Source organism: Perognathus longimembris, chromosome 3, assembly GCF_023159225.1.
Source record: "Perognathus longimembris pacificus isolate PPM17 chromosome 3, ASM2315922v1, whole genome shotgun sequence".
Taxonomy (NCBI): domain Eukaryota; kingdom Metazoa; phylum Chordata; class Mammalia; order Rodentia; family Heteromyidae; genus Perognathus; species Perognathus longimembris.
Genome location: NC_063163.1, coordinates 122903268 through 122913869, shown reverse-complemented (window position 1 = coordinate 122913869; position 10602 = coordinate 122903268).

Below are 10602 nucleotides of genomic sequence, written 5' to 3'. Positions count from 1 at the left end.
GTTTATCCTGCCTCATCTTCCCAAAAACAACTCTGGTCCCTTGGTTTTAAAGGGGGGCTGATGCGTGAAGATATCCATCTTCTGTAACTTCTTCAGGCTGACTCAGGGGCGTTGACCTTACCTAGCCAGGAACCTATAACCTTAGTCTACTTTACCAAGGGACTGCAGGGTTACTGCAAACTGAAAATTAACTTTCAGCTATACAGACTTACCATTAGCTGTATAGTGTTTAGTATCCAAACGTAAGCAACAAAATAATACATAAACTTCTCAGCTGTGCTCTAAGGGTCGGGTGGCTATACCCGTATTCCTGAGCAAGCCCAAACTACCTAAAATAAGGGGGTCACCTCACTTTGGAGTGAGCTGCCAAAATAACATCAACACTAGCCAGGGTAGTAAAGAAAGAAAATTATAACAATATTCAGTCTAACTTTCTTTTCTTGAGGCGAAGGCAAAGCGGCTGAGTTGGGTGCTTGGAGACCTCCCATGTTCCACCACGGTAGTTGTCATCCAGGGCAAAGGGGTCAGCTGGCCTGGCGTGGAAGCAATGAACCCAAATGGCGATGCCATCTAGGGTTCCTTCCACCGTGGTTCTAAGGATTTCAGTCCCCTGGTCTGAATAAATGGGGGGTAGGGACAGAAGCAGAATCATATAATGCCTTAAGTTGGGGTCACATTCTTGTGCACGAGCTGCAAATAATCGAGTTTACACAAAAATTCAGTATCATACAAATCAGTAAGCAATTCAGTCTGAAGGCTAGGGATAATGGGCGGGGGGTACCCATACATTATTTCAAAAGGAGTAAAGCCAAGCTGATAGGGAGAATTTCTTACTCTAAGTAGAGCAAAAGGAAGGAGTGACACCCAGTCTGCGCCAGTCTCTAAGGCCAGTTTAGTTAAGGTCTCTTTTAGAGTCCGATTCATTCTCTCTACCTGTCCTGAACTCTGGGGTCTATAAGCACAATGCAATTTCCAATCCGTCCCCAGTGCTGTGGCTATTCCCTGACTTACTTTTGAGACGAAAGCCTGTCCATTGTCTGACCCAATGGTGGATGGGAAGCCATACCAGGGTAGGATTTCTTGCAGGATCTTCTTAGCCACTACATTCGCAGTCTCATGCTTTGTTGGATAGGCTTCAACCCATCCTGAAAAGGTATCTACAAAAACTAGCAAATATTTGTAATTTCTGTGAAATCTACTTCCCAATACACTCCTGGCCTATTCCCACAGAGGCGAGCGCCTTTAGTAATCTGTTGATTGGGGCATTGGCAAGCTGACAGGCCTTGCAACTTTTAACAATATCTTCAATAAGTTGATCTCCTTGTCTAATTTTCACTTTGGTTTGTCGGAGGAAGTCCTGCATTTTTCGGGTTCCCATGTGAGAAGCTCAGTGGATTCTCTTAAGGATCCCCTTACCCAGCCCTTGTGGCAGGATAAGTTTCCCTTCACAAGTTTTCCACCAGTCATCGTTTCCTTCTCTGTCTGGGGTTTTGTGGGCCATGGGAATTTTCTTTATTCACTCCAAGCCTTCTTGGAAATACTGGGGCACAGGAGGCAAAGCTCATGGCCCTGGGTCTACTAAAGTCTGTTCCCAGGAACTCTGACTTGTCTGGCTGATTTAGGCAGGGATTTTCAGCACAGTCTACGTGCATCTGACAGCCAACGCTTGCTCTCTTTTAATATGAAGCCCAGATGGGTGACTTCAGGTTTACAAATTTGTGCCTTTTAACATTCTAGTTTGTAAAAGCTTTTTTTCCTGACTGGCTGGAGAACTGATCTCTGATGACCTAAAAAAATTACCTTTGCAGGCCTTTAACAGATCTCAATAAGAACACAATCTCAGGTCTACAAGCTTTCTTTCCTGAACAGATGTATCAGCTTAAAATTCTCACTGCCAGTCAGAGCTTTGAGTCGATGCAGGGGGTTGAGATTTTAAACTATCCTCTCATTTGACAAACTTACCCTTACTAACCACTATCACAGATGACTGGCAAGTTCCTGCCCAATAGACAGACATGGGCATTGGAAAGGCATGCTTATGGGCTGGGGATATGGCCTAGTGGCAAGAGTGCCTGCCTCATATACATGAGGCCCTGGGTTCGATTCCCCAGCACCACATATACAGAAAATGTCCAGAAGTGGCGCTGTGGCTCAGGTGGCAGAGTGCTAGCCTTGAGTAAACAGAAGCCAGGGACATTGCTCAGGCCCTGAGTCCAAGGCCCAGGACTGGCAAAAAAAAAAAAAAAAAAAAAAGCAGGAAAGGCATGCTTATGAACTATTCTTCTAGGACTTCCCGGCTTTGATTAACTTTTGAAAGGCCAAACAGGAGTGACTCTAGGATCTGACACCATCTCTGCCATCCAAGCAGTGGCTTACTGCCTCTGGATGCTCCATCACTTTTGTCCCAGGAGGATTGACTTTCCACTGGACTTGGACTCAGGGCCTGAGCGCTGTCCCCCAGCTCTCCAGCTCAAGACTAGCGCCCTACCACTTCGAGCTCCACACAACTCCGTTCCCAGCACTCTGCTGGCTGATTAGAGACAAGACTCTCACAGGGACCTTTCTTTGCCTGGGCTGGCTTCGAACCCCTCACTGGGGAATCTTATCCTTATGAGACATATGTGATTCCTCTGCATTTCTCAGATGATGAATCATAGGTTAAAGACTTAGGAGTTTGCTTATAAACAAAATACAGTAATGACCAAGCCAAGATTTAAAGTTAGTTTTAATTCTGTTCTAAACTTTGTTTCATGTCTATCCTTAACTTCTTTAAAGAGATAAACTGGTTCTTGACCTCAAAGTAATGTACTTTTTTAGTAAGTTGGCCATACCACAGATTGACAGCCAGACTACTTAGTCATATACCTCAGAACTCAACCTGACAGAATTTGTGAGACTCTTTCCAAAGTTTGAAGAGTTATTTCAAACTTCTAAGGGGGTGCTTCTGGTAAGAACTCCTTTTCCTAGGCTCTCCTATCTCTAGTGGCTCAAGGTTTAGCACCATATACTCTTCTCAGCGTACGGAGAGCAGAGCCCAAGGACATTGCCTGCATAGAATTCACTCAAGTGAGTGAATGTGGTTCGTGCCTGTGATCCCAGCTACTCAACAGGTGGACAATGGCAAGGTCATGGATTGAGGCGAGCCTGAGCAAAAGTTAGAGGGGCCCCATTCAATAAACCAGCCATGGAGTCAGTGGACATCTGTAATAGCAGCCACGAGGAAGGCATAGGTAGGAGGATTATAGTTTGAGACCAGCCCTGGGCTAAAACATGAGATCCTATCCATAAACTAAGCAAAAAGGGGCTGAGGACAGGGCTAAAGTGGGAGAGCAGGACAAGGTCCTGAATGCAATACTACCCAAGGAGGAAGGAAGGAAAGAAGGGAGTGTGGAAGGAAAGAAGGAAGAAAGGAAGGAAGGGAGAAAGAAAGGAAGATAGGTGCTGAGTTAGTACTACCAGTGACTATGTTACAATTATAATGTTAAAGCTTCTTAGCATATACATATAAGCACAGAACATATACCTGAATATTTAGAACAGTCAAGCATATTTTCAAATATAGGTAATAAGCTGTATTAATCAAACCACTTAAAACTTCCAGTGTACTATAAAGGCTTGTTCTGTTTTATCCTTTTTTAAAATTCCCTGTTGTTGGCGCACTTACTATATCTTGGCCACAGGATGAAGCTCTAAGACACAAAAAATAAAAGTAGAGTGTTCTTGCCCTCAAGAATTGTGCATGTCATCTTCATTTAATGATACCTTTCTATGAAAATTATTGATTTTCTTCTTTTATTTTTAATATAATTTGCAACATGTTTTCAATTTAAGTTTGGATTTGTGTTTTCTGAAATAAGTCAGCCAAACTAATCACACCACTAAACTGCCATTCTTATGAAAGATGCTGAAATACTGCATACGTGTATGAAATACTGCATAGGTGTAGAAAAGTACATGGCGTACCAAAACTAACCCCAGGTAAATGGGAAGACAGAGGCAGTAAGTGCAAAAGCCAGCTTTTGATCCAAGGGAGTCTGAATATATATTTTAAAGACTGAATAAGGCACAGGAGAAAGAAGAAAAAACCTAGAATACATGCAAAGTGGAAAGTGCAGTGACTCAGATAAAGCTCAGGGGATGCTATTTCCCCTTAGAAGCCAGTAAAACCGCTTTTCACTTTGACACTGGGTGTGCAAGAAAGAAAATCTCTGTAAAATTTAGAAATGTAAGCCAGTCCTCAGACAGGCTTTAAACAAACCTTTTTAGTAGTTAAGAAAATGCAAATAGAAATGGGAATATGCAGAATTTTAATATGTACTCCAGCTGATCAGAAGCAAAGTAAAATGTTATCTGAAAGAAGTCAATTTCAAAATGATCTAGAAGAATTTAACCAGACAATGATCTGCAAATAAAAGTAAAAAACTTCACTGATGCAGATAAACAAAGAAATGTGAACAAGAAGTAGCAGTAATTATTTTGCCAAAGTAGTCAGATAAAAACTCCAGATACCATAATTATCAGCTACTAGGTATAAAAATGTTTGATATGCTCCAGGAAGTAAGGCCTGAAAATAAAAGCAAGAAGCAAAATTGTACATAAAAAATAGATCTGAGTGTGGATGCCGTGGTTCATACCTCTAATCCCTGCAACTTGGGAGGCAGAGACAGAAGGGTGGACGTTCAAAGGCAGCCTAACTGGAAGATAGCAGGAGGCCTTGTATAAAAAACAAAGGAAGAGCAAAATGACTGGGAGGGGGAGGGAGGCTTAGGTAACTGGGGCCTGAGTTCAATTCCTAGCAAGCCTCCTCCACCCCTGAAGAAAAACTTGAAAAATAAAGTGACAGTAGAGCAAATGAAATTTTACAAAATGAATTATAAATAGATTAAAGCCAGATGAACAGAGCTTTGAAGAAAAAAATAGTTTTAAAGAAATTCTTCAAAGTGTTTCTGAGGCATACATATTGAAAATGAGATTAATTAGGATTAGCAGACAGAATGAGAAGAACCAACAAACACTAATCAGAATTCCAGAAGGACATAGTAACAAGAATGAAAAAGCATGTTTAGAGATAATGTAGATTTTTTTTCAGAAAACCACCCACTTAAGACTCATACATGATAAAGTCTGCACGTCTGGTGTAGGACACTGAGAACAAAAGAAGGCATGCAGGAGCTCGGTTTGATATCCTGAAACAAAATGAACGGCAAGCAAATATCACTTTTACTGGATTTCAGGGATAGCTTTTAAACAAATGAATGACTTGTTCCCAGCAGATCTAAGATGATGCCAAGGTTTGTGATTTTAAATATCAGCAATGCACTGGCAGCATTTGGCAGAGCTCACTACGAAAATTGAGCAGGCTGCAGAGCTGAGTTCCTGAAGTTTAGTTTGTGCTTGTGTTGCTGTGTGAGATCCAGTTATCCTCTCAGATTTAAGCTCTGCCACCAATACAATTTCCCCTAATGATCACCCCTGTCTTGTGACGTCACTGACTGGAAACTTCCTGATTATGTACTTCTGAGCACATCACACGAAAACATCACTCAGGGCTGTGGCATGGCCACCAGTCAGTGCTTGCCTCCTTGAAATGGACTGGTGTGGGCTTAGATCTGCTCATATAGGACCCGTAGAGGACCTGAAAAAACATCTATGGATTTAACCCTTGGTTTCTCAGCTACAAAATGGTGACAGTAACAAGATCTAAAGTTTTGTTTCAAAGCTAAAAAGGAGTAACATGTGAAATGTTACTTCAGCTCTTCTCAGGGAGTAGACACTGGCACACAGGAGAGACTGAATTGTCACAATGCTTCATTAACCTCACTGGTAGTGAATGGAAACAGGGATGCTAAACGTCCAGAAGTACTTCCCAAACCTCCATATTTCAAAGGGTGCAGAGCACATCAGCACCCTTTGAAATCCTGCAATGTCTCCAAGGCTTGCTTCCTTTATCCTCGTGAGCCCAGATTACCCTCTCTCACAGGCATGACAATATGCTTTATGCACATTTACAATTCTTTCATTTTCAACATCCCCAAAGAACTGCCATCTTTCTTCTGTAGGCAGGAAGCATGGGTTTTGTGATTTAGAGAATAAACTAGGGAGCTAGAACATTCGGTGTGACTCCCTGACACAGTCCTGATTGACTCTCTCTGAGTCTGTTTCCATGTGAGGTAAGAGTACATCTATCAGGGGCTTAATGCAAGGACTAGGTACTTGCACAAAGGCTCGGTATGAAGTAAACACTATATGAATGTTGGGTATTATCCTGTATCTCCTGTGGCATAGTGCTAGGAATCTACTATATACATTTCACTGCTTAATTGGTTAATCAAATAATCCCAAAACATATTCCCAGTGCAACTTGCAAATGTTATATATATATATACATATATATTATCAAACTGAATTACAGAGAGGTTACAGTTTCATACATTAGGCATTGGATACATTTCTTGTACTGTTTGTTACCTCATCCCTCATTCCCCCCTCCCCCCTCCCCCTTTCGCTCCCCCACCCATGAGTTGTTTAGTTCATTTACACCAAACAGTTTTGCAAGTATTGCTTTTGTAGTTGTTTGTCTTTTTTTACCCTGTGTCTCTCGATTTTGGTATTTGCTTACAATTTCCTAGTTCTAATACCAGTATACCTGGTTTCCAATATACTCAGATAAGATACAGAGAAAGTGTAGGTACAACCACAGGAAGGGGATACAAGAAGATCATCAATAATAGAGGCTACAGTTACATATGGCATGTTGAAAGTAGTTACAACTGTGATATAACAATCGTTTCCATAACATGGAGTTCATTTCACTTAGCATTATCTTATGTGTTCCTAAGGGTATAGCTATTGGGCTCCTGTGATCCTCTGCTGTGACTTGCCTAAACCTTTGCTAATTATTCCCTATAAGGGAGACCATAGAGACCATGTTTCTTTGGGTCTGGCTCACTTCACTTAGTATAAGTTTTTCCAAGTCCTTCCATTTCCTTACAAATGGGGCAATGTCATTACTTCTGATAGAGGCATAAAATTCCATTGTGTATATGTACCACATTTTCCTGATCCATTTGTCTACTGAGGGGCATCTGGGTTGGTTCCAGATTCTAGCTATGACAAATTGTGCTGCGATGAACATTGTTGTGCTGGTGGCTTTAGTGTGATTATGTTTGTGGTCTTTTGGATAGATACCCAAAAGTGGGTAGCCTTCTGAGGAATCTCCATACCGCTTGCCAGAGTGGCTGAACCAGGTTACATTCCCACCAACAATGAAGTAGGGTTCCCTTTTGGCCACATCCCCTCTAACAGTCGTTATTGTTAGTTTTCTTGATATAGGACACTCTTACTGGGGTGAGATGGAATCTCAATGTTGTTTTTTTGTTTTTGTTTTTGGCCAGTCCTGGGGCTTGGACTCAGGGCCTGGGCACTGTCCCTGGCTTCTTTTTTTTGCTCAAGGCTAGCACTCTGCCACTTGAACCACAGCGCCACTTCTGGCCGTTTTCTTTATATGTGGTGCTGGGGAATTGAACCCAGGGCCTCATGTATACAAGGCAAGCACTCTTGCCACTAGGCCATATCCCCAGCCCCTCAATGTTGTTTTGATTTGCGTTTCTTTTATGGCCAGTGATGTAGAGTACTTTTTCAAATGTCTCTTGGCCATTCTCTTTTCCTCATCAGAGAAGTCTGTTTTTAAGTCTCTAGCCCACTTGATGAGGGGGCTATTGGTTCTTTGCGGTTTTGTTTTGGAGGAAGGTAATTTTTTTAGTTCTGCATATATTTTAGATATGAAGCCTTTGTCCGTTGAATGGCCAGTAAAGATCTTCTCCCAATCTGTGGGCTTTCTGTTTATCTTGCGAGCTATGTCCTTTGCCCTGCAGAAGCTCTGCAGTTTGATGCAATCCCATTTGTCCAACCTTTCTTTGATTTGTATAGCCTTTCTGGGTCTTTGTTAAGAAAGTTCCATCCTTTGCCAAGGAGCCCAAGTGTTTCTCCTACTCCTTCAATTAGTGTTTTCATGGTGTCTATTTTGATTTCTAGGTCTTTGATCCATTTGGAACTGATTTTGGTGCAGGGTGATATATAAGGATCTAGTTTTAGTTTGTTGCATGTGTTGAACAAGCTTTGCCAGCACCATTTGTTAAAGAGGCTGTCTTTGTTCCAGACTATTGTTTTAGCTCCTTTATCAAAGATTAAGTAGGCATAGTTCTGTGGGTTCATTTATGGGTCTTCAATTGTCGGGAGCCGAGCTACCAGCTAAGCTCATCCTGACCTCTGGCTGTGCCGATGTCGCCAAGATGACGGGAGCCAGACCTGCAGATAGGGAGCCAGACCTGCAGCTAGGTAAATTATCACCTCTGGCTGTGCTGTTACCGCCAGGATATGCTAAAGGCAAGGACATCCGTTCACAGCTACTGTCCGGAATTACTTTGCTATGTCCCCACCTTGCTATGTCCGCTGGAGTAGATTCCTATCAACCTTGTCCTGTGTTTACTGTAATCAAATGTTGCAAACTTCCAAGACTCTTTATGTTCTGGAATTTTAACAATCCTATGCTATTCCCTGGTTCCAAAACTGCATATAAGCTGGAAGTTAAGAATAAACTGTTGCTGCAGTCTTGAGGTTCAACCTCACGGCTGCAGACCTCCCGTACCCCATCTTTGTCTCTTGTCTTTTTTCTCTTGCCTTATTTTTCCTTTTCCGTATCCCTGCCGCCCCTCAGTCAGGATTTCTGTTCCCCTGCCGGCTGGCCCGGCAGGTTTGGCGCCTGAACAGGGACTTGAAGGCCTGGGATCGACGGCAGGTGACCCCCGCTCAGGTAAGGACGTCCGAATGCTTGGGAAGGAGAGCGGGAGGAGAGTGTATCGTCGGGAGTAATAAATTATGGGACAAGGTAATAGCCGCATGCTATACATGCAGGCCCCCAAAGGCATGCTTAATGCCCGGGCAGTGAAAGTTGGCCAAAGTAACTTAGAACGTTTCTTTTATTTTATTGAGAAAGCATGCCCCCAGTTCCTGGAGGAAGGAACCAATAACTTAGAAACTTGCTAGAAAATTGAAAAAAAAAAAAAAAAAAAAAAAAAAAAAAGGGAACATTATGATGCAACTGGCCCTGAGAAAACCTCAGTGGATGCTATTATTCTTTGGTATCTGGTCCGAGATTGCTTAGATCCTAGACATGAATAGATTAAATTCGATCAGTCGATTGGAAAAACTGAACAGGGACCTGATGAGTGTTGCCCAGCTCCGGGAGCGTATGCTGCTGCCTGGGAAGAGCTGAGAAAATTAACAAGACCTGAACCCACTGAGCTAGACATTAAGGAAGACTCAGATGGCTCAGACTCTGAGGAGAAATTATTCAATAAGCCTATTAAAGATAGATTGACCTATGTTGAGACTATGTTAAAATCAGTTATAGCTCTATTGTCACAGCTTCATCCAGAATAACAAACTCCTTTAAAGGGAGTCCTGGCAGACTTACAGCTCTCCTAGGTGCAGGCTGCTAGCAGGGGGGAGGAACCTGAGGCTAGAGAAATGCTAACACCACCGAGGTAACTTCTCCTGACCTAGCGCTCTATTTCCATCCACCAGGACAGATTTGAAACCCCAACCAGGGTGAGTGACCATTAGCCTGGAGCTTACATTTTCCATAAATCCACTGGGCTAGGTCAAGGAGATCAGCAATTGTGGGTGTTTGGAGACAACTGATCTCTAGTTCAGCTCAGCTGGTTGCTCATCAAGTCTAAATTGTTTCGGGAAAGCTGCTCAAGTTTGAGCCCAATCATATATATTTGGAATATTTTGCAGGACTTACCTAACTTCTATGAGCGCTCAGGCAGATGAAGTTCTCTCTGTCTCTTTTTCTGTCTCCCTCTAAACTCTGCCTGCCTGCCTGTGACATAGGATGGGTATTGATATTTGTTTAACATCTGCTTTAAAAGACTCAAAGAAAGGTTTTCTATTCTTGTTATTGATGTTTAAGTTTTGGAGATTCAGTTAAATTCTGCTTGTTTGGCTAAATCATAAACTTTCTCTAGCATTGAGCACATGGTAGACAATAGGATTGGTTGGAGTGAAAGCCTGCCCATCCCCCAGGTAACAAGCATGCCAAATTCCTGGAGGCTGGGCAGAGTCCTGTAACCTTGCATTTCAAAGGTGCCTTACAATTCAAATGCTAGAAGATGAAGGTGTCTTACTGTGAGCTCACTGTCGGTGTTCATATCCTGTCTCCCATATACTCCCTTTGTGAGCTAAACTGGTTTCTCAAAATTTGGCTTCTCAGATGATCTGAAAATTTTGGTTTGCTGAAAAGATTTTTTTTGTTTACTATCTAACCACGTGGTTCTAGAATATAGGCAAAATAATATCATTTGCCACTGGAATTCCAGAAAAACTTACATGGCCAATTAAAGAACAATTCTAAGCGCGCCCCAAAACGTGTGCACATTGTCTGTATGTGTATGTATGTCTATGTCTATCTGTTGGTAAAACTTAAAAACAAAACAAAAAACAGGTTTTAAGCCTAAACTGATATGTTTAGGAGCAAACAAATGTGTCTAAGAAAAACTCCAAAAGGTTCTAATATTCAGCACGTGATATAAGTGCAAT